Genomic DNA, 18,267 nt, shown 5'->3' on the forward strand with positions numbered 1-18,267 from the left:
TTTTTCTTTACTCATGCTTGATCGAAGGTAGTTCTTTATTAATTGTAATTTAGAAAATGTTTTCTCTCCCTTAGCGGGCAAAGGGAGAAACGGGCAAAGTCAATAGTATTCTCAATGCAATTAGTGAATTTGCAAAGAGTTCTTCAAGGTTGTTGTTATAAATCCACTTCAAAACCATTTCTGGTGTACTATTTTCTTCAATTTTTCTAGATAATAATTTCAGCTCTATGTGCGATTCTTTTGCATCAATGTCCTTGTTTTTTGTGTCACTTATGCGTTTTCTAATGGACTACATTTTTCTTCCAGTTGTTGGTCTTCCATGTTATCACATTCTGTAATGTTGTACAAAAATTCAAAGGGATCCAAAACGCTACTAAATGAATCAAATCGCTCCTTCATTGAAGTAATTGCTGTTTTGAACAAAATGTCGAAAAATTTGGTTTTGAATCCGGGAAGATCCGAAGGAGCCCAAACGGAAGACAACGTACATTCATAACTATATGTACCATTCTGTACCATTCTTTGTTCGTTTAAACTCTTATCTCATATTTTTTGACATCTTTTAGGCGCCTTTTCTTCTGCCGCGCCTGTGTATATTGCACACTTCGCACACGCCACTAGCAGGGGCCTGCTCGCAACCCACATACACAAACAGGAATGATCTCATTGGTTTATCGAATTAAAAATTGAGCAGCCCGATCTTTCTGTTTGTAACGTTTTCAAAATTTTAAGATATTTTAAAGTAGGTAATTACATAGTATCAATGATTTGCTTTTTTTAATGATATTCTTTAAGTTGTCAAAAAGATTGGAACTGCTCTGCAATACTGAACGTTGAAATTTTTAAAACCAAAACCTATTAAGTTCTGCTTTGCATGAAATTAACAGACATGACAGACCCGCTGGGCTTAGTCATCTCAGCAGAATCGTGAAAGTAGCATGTTTATGATGACGCCCTAATAATTTATTTAACAATAACAAAATATTATTTTATATAATATCTTATCTAGAATATCTTATCTTATCATTTTATTCATTGCGTATCTTGCAAAAATTGACGCGTGCATATAAATATAGTGGGAAGCTGACTATTAAATATGCAGTTTGCTACCTTTTTAATTAACATTTATTACATGAAGTTATTTTTAAAATTTAAATTTCCATTAATAAAAAAAAACGAAATAAATTTTGATTATTATTTGTTATCCTTTACTTAATGCTTTTTTGCTGATAGAAAAAATAAGGATATCAGGGGTTAAAATCTTTTCCCTTCATTCAGTGTACACCTTGCCTTCATTTTTTATTGCTGTCATTGATATTCTAGACGCTGACAGGACATGTTCCGTAGCCTGAATACATTTCTTGATAAATTACTTCTCAGACCACATTCTATCCAAAGCATCTCCAATGCAAATTCCGTCTATCACTTTCGGATATAGCTCACCTTTTTATTTGGGATAGGCTGTTGAACCAAGAATCGTATCTTCTTCTTTTAAGTTATTATGATTCCAGTAGAATGAGAAATTGTTAGCATATTTTAATAACGTATTATTCAGAACTCCGTCTAAAAATTTTACGAATAAACTTGCTCGAAATGTATACTTGTTAATTAATACATCAAAGAACAGTTGTAATAACTGTGCACCGAAGAATATAGATAACGATGAAATAGGACGAATAGTGGATATTTTGCGTATTTTATTCATCGATTGTATAACCGTCAATTTCATGTTATTTTAGTAAACTATATTAACTGTATTATAATATTGCTGACAACTTATTCTGTAATCGTAGATGGCGTTGTCGTCTCAAAGCTAGTGAAGAAAGTGGGATAAGCAGCTGCCGCGAACAGCTGGTAAAAAGATTCATAAACGATTTCTAAATCATATGAAAACAAAATTATAAGCCAAGGAGTTTAATATAATATAATACTTTTTATTAATGTAACGATTTTAAACTTTAAATTTGTAATCCATTTAAATTATTATAAATATCTAAAATCACTAAAGGAATAATTTTTTATTGAATATTGAATTATAGTAAACATTCTTAAATGAGGCTCTCCAAAAACTTCAGGCTATTGTGGGTTTGTTTTTAATTTCCACTTTCTTAAGACCACGTTAGCTTACATTCCTATCCTGAGGATTTCTACCACTGAGTACCATATTTTTATAAACTGTATTAGTCTACTTGATAACATTACCAGAGTCATGTGGATTTCTAATGATAAATTTTAGTATCGCAAATCATGTTCATTTTGAATATGAACTATTCTTGCTAACATGTTATTTGGAAAGGCCTGAATTCTAATCCCCTCCAGGAGCCAGGACCTTTATATGTATTTTATCCCGGAATGAGTAGATATTCTCATAAAGGTGATATGCTTTCAGACATTCCTGGAAGGGGAACACGTATTTGCATTTGCAAATGTGTGGTCTTATGAGAGAAGCCAAGTTACTTGTCCATCATTGGGCTTATTGTACTAATGGAAGATGAAATGGGTAATACTTGATAAAAGTCTAAGAGTTTCATATATATATTATGCTACATATTCTTTGAGCCGAATTCATCTAATGGTATATTACAACACTGTATTGAGACAAATGGAAAATGACAAGTGACAATTAAGATAATCACTGTTTCATCTTTTCAATGTTAAATGCCTTATAAGAAATGAAAACTGTCTTTGATATAAAGAGGAAAAAAATCGTGTAAACTTCCAAAGGTAATAATGGCATAGACCAATTTTCTATTATTATTAAAGGCGCCATTGCAATAAAAAATCATAGATTAAAACAACTTCCTAGAAAACGTAATATTCATGTAAATCATTAAACACAGAAGAGATATTGAGTATTGCAGAAACAGGAGGAAAGCGAAGCGTATCACACCCTCATACGTATTCATTTTTTACTAGGATTAGAAACTAAGATATAAACGAAGATATTAAGTAATGGTGTTAACCTCGGTTTTCTTAAATTTTGAGCTTTTATTGGTGTTCTTTAAAACTGAGCTAATTACAGAAGTTGTTTTATATGTTTGAAAAAGTCTTGAAATCTAGTAGCAGATTTTTTAAAGGGATGATTCTAGCATTGCAGCAATGCTAGCCTGGTTGGCAGAATGGATAATGAATCCACTCTCCAGCCAACAAATTGAGGATTTGCATCTCATCGTAGGCTTAAAATAAAAGGTACATGTTTTTGTCAGTACCTATACGTTCACAATCTCTTGTGGATAAGATTCAGATAAAGATTGCTAAATCTACGCGAAGTGAATACTACTTGCATTCCAGAAAAGTGGAAGGCAATTTTCACCTCAATATATTTTTATGCATTCCACTTGACTTGAATAACATTAAATTAAAATCGCTATCTGCGATTCTAATTTAATGTTATTAGACCGTGACTGTAATTTAGAATCTCTTGTCTCGCTAAGTTGTTTTTGGTTGGTTCATGAAACGTATTCTAAATAACATCAATAATTGATGCTGTCTAGAAAAAATAATGTAACTAATAGAATCCCCCCCCCCTTCTTTCAGCTTCACAGCAACTACTCTCTTACAGATGGTCTGTAATCGCCTTAAGTGTTTTCTATGACACACGTAGATTTTCACTCTTCTCGAAGCTTATAAAATGAGAACAGCAAAAACAGCAACTAGTCAATTCGAACACATTCACACTACAAACTTGTTTCACACCATCTTCTTTTATTATGTCTAATTCTATATTCTTGAACGTCGTTCCTTGCCTAATAGGTTGGTATTCTTTAAAGATAACATTAATCTCTTGAAAAAGAAAATAACTAAGTTCATTCTTTCTTAGCATCTATACCGTGCTAGTTCTAATTAGAACTAGCACGGTATATAATTTCCACGGCATCTCCTTGTATGAGGCTGATATATAAAAAGTATATCTGTATCGGTAATATGTGAATCGGATGTTGGTCTTTGCATTCAGGTATACTGTATGTTTCTACACTTTGCAATAGATTAAACATTTACTGCGTCATATTTGAAATTCTTTAATCTAAACCTTTAAACACCTGGAATAATAAGTAGCTATAGATTATCGCCCTTGAGGGAAAACTATCATAAAAAATCCTTTAAAGTTCATTTAAAAATGCCTTTAAATAAAAAAAATCATTTATTGATATTAGCTAAGCTGGACTGGTTCGTGGAATGAAGAAGTTCTTCGCTATCCTATCAACGGTTTGAATCCCCCCCCCCCATGCTGTGATGGTTCAAACTGTAGTTTGGATTAGCGAAGTCTCTTAGTGAGATTATCACCTTTAGGAGGCCTGAAGAGGTTTAAGAAAAGTAGCTAGAGTAGGTTCTCTGTTTATCTAACCCTTTTCCTGTTAATATTCTGTGTAAGATAGTTTTACAACCTTCTATAGGTTGGATTCACATTAAAAACAACACGAAATACTCTAGAGAAAATCTAGAAATGGGGATAGATATTTTGAATTTTAAATGAAGGTAGAAAATCGAAATATATCTTAGATATACGTTTGCGTATATTATTTTCAATAATGTCAGTAATATACGTAAAAGTATACACAGTCACGCATTCATTTTGTAAACTAAATCGTTTTTTTTTTATTGATCACCTATCTAAAGTGCAAGAATAATGGCAGGAATTTTGCGATGATTATAATTCAGTCAGAAATTTAGTATCCTGATATTTCTTTATAAGCAATGCAATTTATAGTATCACTGTGCTGTATGATGCGCTTAGGGCATCATATGCTGACAGTGACCAAATTCCGATTTGATCAAATCGATTACGTTTATAACATTGTTATAAGAAGGAAGCCTCCATTGTTTTGTAGTAGGAAAAGAGTATCGAATTGCCTTCCGACCATTAAAACATTCTGATTTTGCCTTGTTTGAGCTTTTTACTATTCGTGAGTTTGCTGGTCACCTTTCTCTGTACATACCCACCACAGTATTTCCTTCTTCTGCAGCTTATGCTTAATGCTATTAATATGATATTACTCATCCACTTAACTCATAGTTGATTAACCCTCCTTACCTTAGGTATACAATGTAATATTGCTTCCTCTAGGAGACCCTTAATCTCCCATGCACTACTAACATTCTTATCCTGCAGTGTTTTATGCTATGGCACAGATTTAAGCTTCTTCCTAAACTTGTCATAATCACCTACCTTGTAGTTCCACATATACGCCTTCTTGATAGAATATGCCTCATGCTTTACAATCTCCCAAGTCAAGACCGCATGGTCACGTTCACCAATCGGAGTCAATATGGTCACCTTAGTTATGGCTCTTCTGATCCTATGACCAGATTCAATACTCTCACACGCCGTGTGAGTGGTGGTTTCTAAATAATAACAGACTCGAGACTATTGGATCATGACTACATTTGCGGAACTGTTAAAAAACGATTCTTTTAATCTATAAAGTGTGTTTACCATTCTTCGAAGATTCGAAAATTTTCTGATATTTTTAAGCACATTCGCTCTCTCTCTCTCTCTCTCTCTCTCTCTCTCTCTTTCTGATAAGTTATATACACCAGAGAATATTCCAAAATTTATAGAAGCGATGATGTCACGAATTTTTGGACTATTGATGTTGGAATATAATACTATCCTTTTTTGTGATTTTAAGAATTTTAAAAGTGCTGTTCTGTAGCATTCTAAGCATTCAATTCTCCCATGCATATGTGCATGTTGGCATTCCTTAATCTGTATACGAAAATTTCTGTTATTTTACTGAAACAGAGAAGAACTCTACACACTTATATTCTTTACACTCTACACACGAATATTCTCCTTTTCTTTTTTATTATAAAAATTAAATGACCCATAACTTGAATATTATATTTTTGACAAAGCTACTTACCTGTGAGCTCGTTTACCGGGAGGAAATTCGAATCCACAGAAACAACCCCGTATTGGTCCGTTGTGATTAGTCAGCTTGCAAAATTTTTCGCAGTCCATATCAGCCTTCGTAACTGCAGCTACTAATAGCAGACACGAAGCAATTAAAAGAAGCATTTTTCTATTTTCCATTGTTGACTAGTAATGGGAACCACAGACTACTTTGGCAGTTTGCCAATTGACTTCCGTTTGGTATAGCTTAGAGAGTTTTTTCTTTCCTTACTAGAGTTGAATCAAAGGTACCGAATATTTAGAAACAGAAAGAGAGACGCGTAAAACGGACGTAGAGAGTCCGAATAAGTTACAGGCCTGGGATACCAGGAAAGGCGTACAGGGACAACTATTAGAAGAGCGCAACTTCTTATACTCTTTCGATGATCGTAGACTTGCTGACAGTTTGTCATCTGGGAGGATGCTTCCCACAAAAATCGGCTTCTTGCACGTGAGGTGGGGGTGATGTCTCTACCCTGCTCTCGGTGACATCACCGTTGACGTTGGTTGACTGTACCAATAATCGTACGATATAGGTTGATTAGAGGAAGGCAGTAGGCGGAGATAGGATGACGTTTCGGCAAAATACAAATAGTATGCTTGTGTGGAGGTCGTAGTTTTTATTTGTTATTATCATTATTTTTTGTAATTGTTGAAGTCTGCACAGTAGAATAACAGCGCAACAATGATGACTGGAATTCTGCTAATATTTTTAGCGATGTTTAAATCCCTTTTGAATGATTTATAGATCTCCGATGAGTTACTGATAAATGTATTATTTTATACGTTTCCAGTTATTTTGATTACTGGGAATGCTATTTTTCAGAAGAGGAAAAACGATCTACGAGAACATAATTTACATTTGTTTTCTTTCTTATTTGTATAAAAATATTCGAAGTGTTTTTATTATTGTTGTTGACGTCTCTTGTTAATTTGTGAACAATTACAATGTACAGTCTTCATTGAGATGTTTATGAGGCAGTTTTTCATTTAATAGAATGAAGGTCTTAAATTAATTATAGTGAGTGTTTTGTTCAGTGGTCATCTGCAGTCTGTGAACGATCGACTCTCTATCTCCCCCCCCTTCAGAGAGACACATAAACAACGATGATCACATTGATGAGAGAGAATTAAACTGAGCTGCTCTTAATATGTTAACTTTCTAAAATTTATTCATTTCTTAAGGCGAAATTAATTATATAAGTATAATCATTTTAAAATACTTGAATATTAAGTTCTGAGGAGATACGTCGAAAATATTAGCAGTAGAATTTTTATGACTTTCTGAATACACATATTAAATTGGATTTTTTTAAACACGAATTTCTTCTTGCGCATCTTGGCATTGTGCTTATCATTCAAACGTAGTTTTAAACAAAGAAAGTTTCATTACCAAATATATTTTCATTCTAAATTTTGTTAATAGTGCGTGTGATTACTTCGCAGACGAAAAGAAAAGCTCAATCGAATTATTCCGGTTTTGTGACCACATGTTTATTAAAAAACTAAACGAGTACAAAAAAACAAACCCGATAAGTTTCGTTAGTCGTCAGACTAACATCTTCAGGGGTAAAGAGAACTAAAAGTTTAAAGTACAAACTACAAGAAATTACAAAAATTAATTCATTTGTTGGTATTATGAACATCAAGAAAGTTCGTTAAAAAACGGATTGCAGATCTATATAATTGTTAATGCGTGTTAGCTGGAAACAATCTTTATCAATGTAAAAGTTTTTCTGTTATTATATGTGCATGTCCTTTAACCACAGAAACTTCCGCATGAAGAAAAGAAAAGCTGTTTTATTTGAAACGGAGGTATACAAAATGCTCAGTAATGACGGTGCCACTTACAAAGCTGTTCGCATTTAAGGTGTACATAATTAAATTCTTGCTTTGTTGCATACCTCTGGCAATCATGGTGCGGATAGCAAGCAATTAAAGACTAGATTTATTTTTTCTTTATTCATTTGTATAGAGAGTGGTGGCTAAGTAGAATATACTGTTTGGAAAAGATGACGATTTCACAGAGTGAATGATGCTGTGACAGCTGTGTTTCAGATTTTATTTCGTTTCAATTAGTTATTAATCACGATACTTTTTGATTCTATGGGAAGGTGATATTATTGTTATTATTATCGAATTATAATTAGAATATAATAGCTACTTATTCTACTTAGATTTTTATTAAATAATAAATATAATGTTTCCTGTAGTAATAAATTCCACTCGAAGGTAAGTTGAATATTGACAGAAGAGTTTTCATTTAATAATTAATTTTACTAAGTATTTGTTTTAAAATACATTTATGTAAACGTGAATAATTTCGTTCTTATTACGAAAGAGGTATAGAAAAATGTTATATAAAACTAAATAAGAATATTTCTCTTACTTATATTGCCTACACTACTTTGTCCACTCCTTTTTATCAATTTACAATCCTAACGTCTTTCTCGAAACACGGTTCGCTAAAATACAAGGTACACACACATTGTCCACGTTGGTTCTAATCCCATCTGGTTAAGGAAGAATCTTTTCAATGACTTTTAAACGAAAAGTGACATAGCCGAATTCGCGAAGATTACAGGACTTCAGAACACTTTCCCAAACAAAAGACAAACCAACTAGGAAAACATATGCAATTTATAAACAAAAACTAAATATATAAGCATAAGACTAAAACAACTTAGTAAACGTATGGCTTCTGAAGCCAATGATACTTTTCCTGTCATGGTTCTAGTAATGATAATGGTGATGATGATGATGATGATGATGATATAGCAATTTCAACTGCAATGGATAGCCTGAAAAAAGTTACTGAACAACCTACTGGCATGTGGTATCTTCAACCAAATCCTTCAGCCAAATACGAGAGAGAGAGAGAGATCATAGTCATCTAAATATAAATTTGTTTTTATATATTTAATCACTCAACAGCAATGATTCAACTATCGTTAAAAACGAGAGCACGATTCCGCGCACAGCCAACATCCATAGAGGAGCTTTGAATGGCATTATTTAGTCTAATACTCTATTTGTTGACATCAGTGATGTTCTATGTACAATTTCATATGCAATCTTATACACTGGAAGAAGTACTTTGTAATAGGATTAAAACTAGCTGTATTAAAAAGAAGACTAATCACACTATCAGACTCTACAGACTCTAATATTCAATACTAGCGGAGGTACTACTATATATTGCTGCTAGTCCAAAACACGATCGATCATACCTCGTAGTACCCCGATACTCAGATGCTAATGAAATGTTCAGGTTAGAGTTTCCAAAAGTAAATACTACGTTACTCATGAGACCGGCCAACTTTCATTTGAGATTGGAGGGCCACTAGTGACAACAATAAAGATAGAACTCATAAATAGCTTTATATTTGAAACAAAATAAATTGATTTCATGCGCCGTCTTTAATTGAAATATTTTATTGTCAAAATCTGATAAGAAAACTTTTCCCTTCTTCAAGTACAATTTGGGACGAAGTTCATATTTTTAATATCAACAAGAATTCAGTATCTGAGGCATAAAACTTACAGCATAGCCCAAAACATTAGAAGAAATATGGATAAAAAAAAATGACAGAAATTTTCGACTCTTATTCTCTCTCTCTCTCTTTCTCTCTCTCTCATCACTTCATACAAACCAAGCAGTACACACATCCTGTTACAGGCATGAAAATTAACTATATTATCAGAAATTGGATAGGTATCTATCAATTTCAAGCAATTAACTCATCCAAGTCTAATATAAATGAAATACGAGAGCGGTCTGAAAAGTTCTCAGCCCCAACCATAGATGGCAACACCATCAGCAAGATGTTTTTTCTAAGTTTGTACATCTGTCATAAGTACCCATGTGAAATTGCAAGTCATTCTATCAAGTACTTTGTTCTACACAGCTGTCTGAAGCAGAAGTGTTGTCTGCCTTGAAATGGACAAAATTGAGCAGCGTGCGATTATAAAATTCTTTGTAAAAGAAGGTTTAACACCAAAAGAAATTCATTCGAAGTTCATAAAAGTTTATGGACACTCTTCTCTTTCGTTTGCGAGAATTAAGAAATGAGCTGCGAAGTACAAATGTGGTCGTACCAGCCTCGAAGATGACCCACGTGAAGGACGTCCAAAGATTTCTGGTGTACCAACACCAGAAATTTTTGATCATTTGCACGATATGGTATTGGATGACCGGCAAGTCAAAGTGCGTGAAATTGCTGACACTATAGGCATTTCAAAAGAACGTGTAGGATGTATTTTGCATGAAGAATTGCAAATAAAAAGCTTTGCGCAAGATCTTGCTCACAGCAAAATCTACTTGCTCACAGCAGATCAAAAAGGCACTCGCATAAAAATCTCTGAAGTGCTTGGATCGTTTTAACAAGAATAAAACTGATTTTGTGCATCCATTTATTATGTATGAGACTTGGATTCACCATTACACACCAGAATCCAAACAGTAGCCAAATCAGTGGACAGAAGCCGGTTGTTCTGCGCCAAAGAAGAAAAAGTCAGTTCCATCAGCAGGACAGATCATGACATCGGTGTTTTGGGATGCTAAAGGCATTTTGTTTATTAATTATCTTGAAAATAGTAAAAAAAAAACGTGGGAATATTATTCCGATCTTTTAACCAGACTAGAAGAAAAAATGCTTGAGAAAAGAACCCGGTTTACAGAAGAAAAAAAAATCATCTTTCATGAGGGCAATGCATCTGCCCACAAAGGTGTTTTGGCAATGGGAAAGTTAAAGGATCTGCACTATGAATTGTTGGAACATCCACCCTATTCCCCAGATTTAGCTCCCTCTGACTTCTATCTCTTCCCAAAACTAAATCTCTTCCTCGCTGGTCAGTGTTTTTCTTCGAATCAAGAGGTGATTACAGCTATAGAGCAGTATTTTGCAGATGTTACTGAGAACCACTACAGGGACGGCATAATGGCGCTGGAGCATCGCTGGAATAAATGTAAGGGAGTTTATGTTGAAAAATAAAAATAATTTTGAAATTATAATTCCGTTTTTTCATTGTTAGGCCGAGAACTTTTCAGACCACCCTCGTAGCTTTCATCATAAAACAATATTTTCTAGTTAGTTTTTATTTAATTTTACTTATTTATTTATTAATATTGTACAACAATATCCGTAACGATATTGCACACCTTGAACATTTAAGATATAAACGAAATAATTGGTAATCACTTATTCTTTCTTAAAATACCAGAAGAAAGGCTATTTTTTACATCGGAAGACTGAAAAATGGTTATACGAATCTGCAACATCTTGTACAGAGTCATATATTAGATGTTGAGGAATTCTTATAACCATTACTGAATATAATTGTTACTATTGTACAGTGACAATTATAGTCAGTAGCTAGATTAGTAGACGGACGTATCTAAAACAAGTCATTCTCACAGCTACCTCAACTAGTTGGTCTATGAATTTACAAGCTTAATGAGTTCCAATGATGCTGGGGTCATTTAAACCCCCATCGTATTCCCCAATTCATCATCTGGACTAGAGTGCATCAATAACAAACAGCTCGCTCTATCTTACCCCAAAGTGCTCTAGTGGATTGAGATCCAGTGACTGTCGCCACAGTCACTGGATTTGTTCAGTGAAAAAGTTCAGAACGTCTGAACTTTTTCGATCGGTTCTGTTAATGTTCGTGAACATACAGGAATAATCAAACATTCGAATAGCGTGTAATTTTTTCGACTTTGTGAATAACCTCGTATCGATGCCCTTTGACTGGAACGACCTGGATTTCAATCTAGAGTAGGACGCGAGGAACCGTTATAAGAACGTTTCAACTGAAGGTGAGTTATTTGGTCTCAAAGGGGTAGCAGGGCTGTTTCTCCTAAACACTATGGATGTTCATCCTTAAAAACAGGCAAACTGGCAAGCGGCAAAAAATGCAGACTGGTAGCATCCGAAATTCAAAACAACCTTATCGGAAAATAGCACTATAAAAGAGTATGAGGGGATGCTGGAAAGTTCTGATAAACATCCAGAACAAAACGGATAGTAAAGCAACTGATATAACCACAAGAAAGAACATACGAGGATAAAAGAATATAAGAACATAAGCTACCTTCATAACTCTGCTACTAGCATGGACTTTCATGTGGTTATATCAATTGCTTTAATATCATTTTTGTTCTAGGAGTTTATCAGAACTTTCTATACCTCCCTCGCATATTAATGGGAGTTATCTGAAGGATTAACAGAAGATCATAAATACTCGTATATGGTAACATAATAAAGAGCAATATTGATTTTTAAAGTATTAACTATATTTTAAACATGCCCATATTTCCACAAAGTGTGAGTTTTTTATGTTTAAATAATTGTTGGAATTGACTCTATTCCTCATCTGCAGATGTTTTTCTATTAACTGAAAAACAATGGCAAAACCTCATTTTTTTCAGGAATGAGTGTACTCTATTTGACTAGTAAATTTCCATCTGAAGGCACTGAACATTTAAAAACATCTCTCTCTCTCTCTATCTGTGTGTGTGTGTGTGGGGGGGTTATAAAGCAGTACAAATGGTGTTTTCGGACTTTTAAGGATGAATGTTGAATTTATTAGATCTCAGAATTATTTTCAGAAAAATGTGATAAACTCGATGATCTGTTTAGAATATTCCGGAGAGAGGATAAAATTAATGTCATTGAAACACTGGTATTTTGTTTAGAGTTTATTGCGAAACTCGCCATATTATATCCACTTTTCAGAAATCAGTATTCTGCTTTCGCTTAAAAATGTATAACTCTGGGAATTCGCTTTGGTTTTCACTCTGTTTACAGTGTTTAAAAAAAACTACTGATTAATACAATGGATATTATGTAGATTCTAAGAGTACTCACTTGTCAGTTCGTTACTATCTATGGCATCCTGAGGTAGGATGCCATAGCAATCCGATATTCGTCCCTCGTGGTTAACCATTTCACATAGTTTCTTGCAGGTTAACACATTTTTTAAACTAGTTCTGAATAAAATAAAGGGTATATTTTCATATATTTTATCATTGTAGACCGTCTTGGACTAATTATGCTTTGCAAACTTCAAATAACTGAAACAAATAACAATGTAATTTCATGTATTTCATGATGCAGGTGATTAACATCATGAAATATAGGTGATCGGGAGAAACATCTAAAATTTTAAACTGTTCCCAGGTAGGATCTTAACTTTTGGATAACTATTATAGAATGACTAAGTATCTTTTAAATTATCTTTGCCCTTTGATTGGAACTAGCTGCATTTCAATGAGTCTAGGACGCCAAGAACTGTTACGAGAACCCATCACCTGAAAGTGAGTTATATGGTCTCAACGAAGCAGCAGGGTTTTCCTCCTGTAAACTATGGATGTTCATCCTTAAAAACAGGCAAACTGGAAAGCAGCCAAAAGGCAGGATATTTACTTCCGCCAAAATTCCAAAACAACCTAACCTCTTATCGATAAAAGCATTGAAATGCTTATCTGAAAATAGCACTATAAAAGAGTATAAATGAAGGTGAGTTTCCTGAAGGATTAATATAAGTTCATAAATATACATATTTATGGTAAAATAGTAAAGAACAATACTGATTTTTGAAGTGCTAACTAGTGTACGTTTTCTTATGTTTAAATAATTGGTGGAATTGACTCTTCCCTCTCTCTCTCTCTCTCTCTCTCTCTCTCTCGTGTGTGTGTGTGTGTGTGTGTGTGTGTGTGTGTGTGTGTGTGTGTGTGTGTGTGTGTGTGTGTGTGTGTGTGTGTGTGTGTGTGTGTGTGTGTGTGTGTGTGTGTGATTCTGTTTTGAATTTGAATGTTCTGGAGGGAGAATAAAATTAATGTCATTAGAACAACAGTATTTTGTTTAGAGTTTATTGCAAAACTCGCCATATTATAACCATTTTTCAGAAATCAGTATTCTGCTTTCGCTTCAGATAAGTATATCATTGGGAATTCGATTTGGTTTTCACTTCTGGTTATGGTGTTCTAAAAATAACTGATTAGTACCATGAATGTTATGTTGCCTCTAAGAATACTCACCTGTCAGTTCGTTTGCCTGACGGAGCTGAGATGCCACAGTGGCAACCTTGTATTCGTCCCACGTGATTAATCATCATACATATTTCGTTGCAGCGTAATGTTTCCTCAGCTTTTCCCAAAGCAACCGCTTCTAACAGCAGACATAAAGCAATCAGCTGCATTCTTCTATTTTCCATTGCGAATAATAATGGAACCACAGATTAGTTTGACTGTTTTCCAATGCACCTGTTCTGTGCTAACAGACAGTTTTACTATTAAATCCGAATCAAACGTATGGAATATTTAGAAATAGCAAATGATCGGTGATAGACAGTCCTTAGAAGATGCAGTACTGAGATACTAAAAATTAACAGCGAATATTATAACAGCGCATCTTCTTATATGCTTTAGAACGCTTAGGTTTACTGACAGCTTGTAATTTGGCAGAATGCTTACCACAATAATTTTCCTCCCGTGCCTGAGGTCTTAATTTTGTTCTACATATAACTTGATTAGAAAAACGCAGTGGGCGGAGATGTGATGACGTTTGAATGAAGGGAAAATAATTCGCATATATAAAGGAAGTATTTTTTATTATTTTTTAATTAGTGGAGTGTAGACAGCATAATTATTCTCACGGGAACAATGCTGAATATGGAAAGTATTCTTAATTACATTGTACTGATTAGATACGGATATTTAAACCGCTTTTGAATGTTTTAGTACTTGGTTTATCATTTTATTGAGGATATACGAGCTACGGGAACACAATTTACTCTTAATGTAAAAGGATTACGGTAAATTTGCTTATTGTTCTTCATAATACGATGTATGGATGCCTCGCATAGTTTGCTTAATTTACCTATTAGATCATTATAATCAGTGATTTGTGGAGTGTTGTCCTGCAGTGTATAGTTATATTCCTGCCAAGTATGCAGCATCTGCACGAAGGTGAGAGTGAGTTCCAGTCATCCGATTAACGGAAACTTAAAAGCTGGATCAACAAATTAAAACTAAGCAGCATTTAACTTGCTGAAGAGTTCTCAAATGTACTAATTAGAGTAACTTTTAGACAAAAATTGCACTCTCCACTTTGAACTTCGGAAGTTCTGAGACAAAATCTTTCATAGACAGAATTTACACTAATTTCGGAATAACTCCGATCCAGTGACATTTTTCATTGATTTAGCGATATGGTAGACACAACGTGGAAATGATATGGCAGTAAAAATTAATAAAAATAAATTTAATTAAAAATAAAATAACTTAATGATCTGATAAATATGATAAATAAAATGACCACTATTTATAGTTCTGAGGTTAATAGAGAGAAAAACAGAATAATCTCAAATTTCGCATGTTTCTTTAAGCTATACTAACAGTGAGTAAAGTGTAACAAGACAAGTCAAAACGAAGGGATAAAAAAAGGAAAGGAAAGAAAAGCGTCTACACACACAGCTTCGTAGTGTTTGTTTGCGAAAACATTCTAATAACAAATAATACTACTTCGAAGAAAGTATCTGGAGTAAACACTTTCTTCGAAGTTTTATTAATGGTTATGCGAATAATTTCGCAAAAAAAAGAAAAGCTTTGAGTGAAGCAATTTGAAAAATAAACTGTTCGGCATTTCCCTCTCGAATCTTAAAATACTGTTTTATCGAAGCTGGCTCAATCCGTTCTCGAGTTGCTCCAAAGTCGACACTGAGTTAGACTAGTATTGGGAGCTTCATATAAAAATAACTGCCAGCCTACTTGGATGAGTGGTAAACATATCCATATTCTTCAACGGGATCTGGGTTTGAATACCGCCGTTGTTATGGATGTTTCTGGTTATCTTTAGGTGGGAGATGAATTTCATCATCAGGTGTGATACTACCAACTATGTACTTATTAGAGACTTGAATTGGCTTGAAATGGTTCACTGTTTACACTCTGGAGTAGATGTTTTTTCCTGATTGTGTAAAAAATAAACCAAAAATGATTAGTAATAATAATTTTTAATAATAATAATAATATTCTATCTTGCCTACGTTGTTCATGTATTATAAGTTGATATCCTTTCGTGGGTCGCAGTCATACAAAATATACAAATTACTTCCTTTCATTTGGGTAAATGATTAAATAAATAACAAAGTAGTTTGGGAGCGTGTCTAGGAAGCGTATGATCACTATAGACTTCATTGGCTTATATCAGAAACTGGTTTATTAGTATGAAAATTAAGAACAAATGAATGCCATTCGTTTTTCTGCTTTTGTTAACGTCACGACACAAAATATGTGCAGAGAAAGAGAGAAGCTGCAGTAACAAACCCAACATCTGCTATGAGACCATTTCTTTTCCTATTAATGAGTTTATGAAATCTCCACACAATAGCCCTTTAGAGAAAGAACACTTAAAAGTAAAAAAAAATGGAAGAAGAGAAGAAACTATATTTACATTTTGAACTTGCTTATTATAAAATTAAGTGTAAACTTAATGAAAATAAACTGAATAAACTTCCTCGCGATTTAAATTTGCAACAAGTTTGGAATGTATAAAGTGGCCCATAAACCACGGACGGGTTTAAAATGTGCCACGAAAAACGTGTCATGAAATTAATCATGAAAAAGTTCACAACCCAACAAAGAATCAAAATTGTGCAGTTTTGCCATTATCTGCAATTAATTAGCCATTACATTCTCCAGATCTGACGGCTTCTGACTTCTTCCTATTGGGTTACCTGAAGGAAAAAGCGTATGAGAATAAGCCCCAAACAATACAACAGCTGAAGGGGAACATTCGTTCAGAATTAGAGCTCTGCAGCCAGAAAAATCAGTCACGGAACATGCCTTAGGAAGGGCCTTTTTTGTGAAGCCGAATATGGAAGATATTTACGTGATGTGGTTTTTCATAACTAATAAAAAAATCATCAGGTTCTATATTTCGTTATAGCAAAAAGAATAAATTATATAAATAATATAAGCAAAAATAATAAAAAAATTATTCAATGTTTAAACTCCGTAACACCAAGAAAAACAGAAAAGGAGAAGCGCTCTGTAAAGGTAGAAATCCCCACTAGTAAAACAGAAATAAGAGAGGAAGAAAAACGGAAACAAACAGTGCCGCAAAACGCACGAGAGACTCAGACATGGAAGAAAATAAAAGGACAAAAGCCAGCACCCCAAATCCAGCAGAAAATAATAGTGAAACTCCAACACCAGCAGAGACAAATCTAATAACAATGGAGGAACCAGGAGAACTGGAATCCCAGATCTCTAATGAAGACGATTTTGACGACGATATGAAATTCTAGAACGGCAACATGGAGGATAGCAATACAACCGCCCCCCCCCCCTCTCCCCAGAATTCAGGGAGTTTTTTCGTAAAAGAAGCACCCCCCCCCAACCTCTAAAATGAACCAAAGTTTAAAAATTGCAACATTAAACATAAGCGGTCTGCGCAATCCTTAGGCGCAAAGCGCTGTCTGGAGACTGATGCTAATGCATAATATCAACATTTTATTCTTACAAGAAACCCACTTTTACAAACACTGGGACGTGGAGAACTTTTCGAGAAGCTACCCGGTCACCAGTTACTGGTGTTTCGGAGAAGTTCACTCGCGAGGGGTGGGGATACTAATTCGCCCCCCAATCGCGCGGGGGGTTCTTCAATGTCCAGAAAGACGCTATGGGGACGTCTGTTGTCCGTGGACTGGAAGTACGGTGGCCGTAACACCCGGTTTGTGGCTGTCTACGCCACGAATAGGCCCCACCAACGAAACAGTTTCTTTGCCGCACTGGAAAACTATTTTCGAGGTGCGCAACACCTAATCGTGGCGGGCGACTGGAACTGTATAGAAGATGCACGATATGACAAAATAGGCAGAAACGCTAATAACGCAACTGACGGGTTTGCAGCACTAAAACGTTGCTGCGAAAACTTCTACCTTGTTGATATCTGGAGACGGCAGAATCCACTAAAAGTCGGAACAACGTGTTGCCGTGGTCAGATATCAACAAGGCTCGACAGGCTCAATGTATCCTAGTTTTTAGAACCACATGTTCTTGGGGGTACGTCATATCGCTGTGAGAGGTCTGCTAACAGACCACAAAATGGTCCTATTAAAAATTAGGATACCAGAAATAATAGAAACAGCCAGAGATCCTTGGAGGGCTCCCTCCCAATTTCCCCAGTCTTTTTAGCGATAAGCTACAGAACCTCTGTAACGAATGGAGGGAAATCAGCTGGGACTGGGAAACCTGGCACCTGTTCAAGTCGCATGCAAGGGAATTCTTTCAGCGGTGTGGGCGTGAAAGGGCACACCAACAGAGACAACGTCTGAGGGATCTCTATAAGGAACTCTACTGATAC

Source organism: Typopeltis vanoorti, chromosome 23, assembly GCF_054136105.1.
Source record: "Typopeltis vanoorti isolate ZY-2024b chromosome 23, IOZ_Tvanoo_1.0, whole genome shotgun sequence".
In the NCBI taxonomy this organism is placed as follows: domain Eukaryota; kingdom Metazoa; phylum Arthropoda; class Arachnida; order Uropygi; family Thelyphonidae; genus Typopeltis; species Typopeltis vanoorti.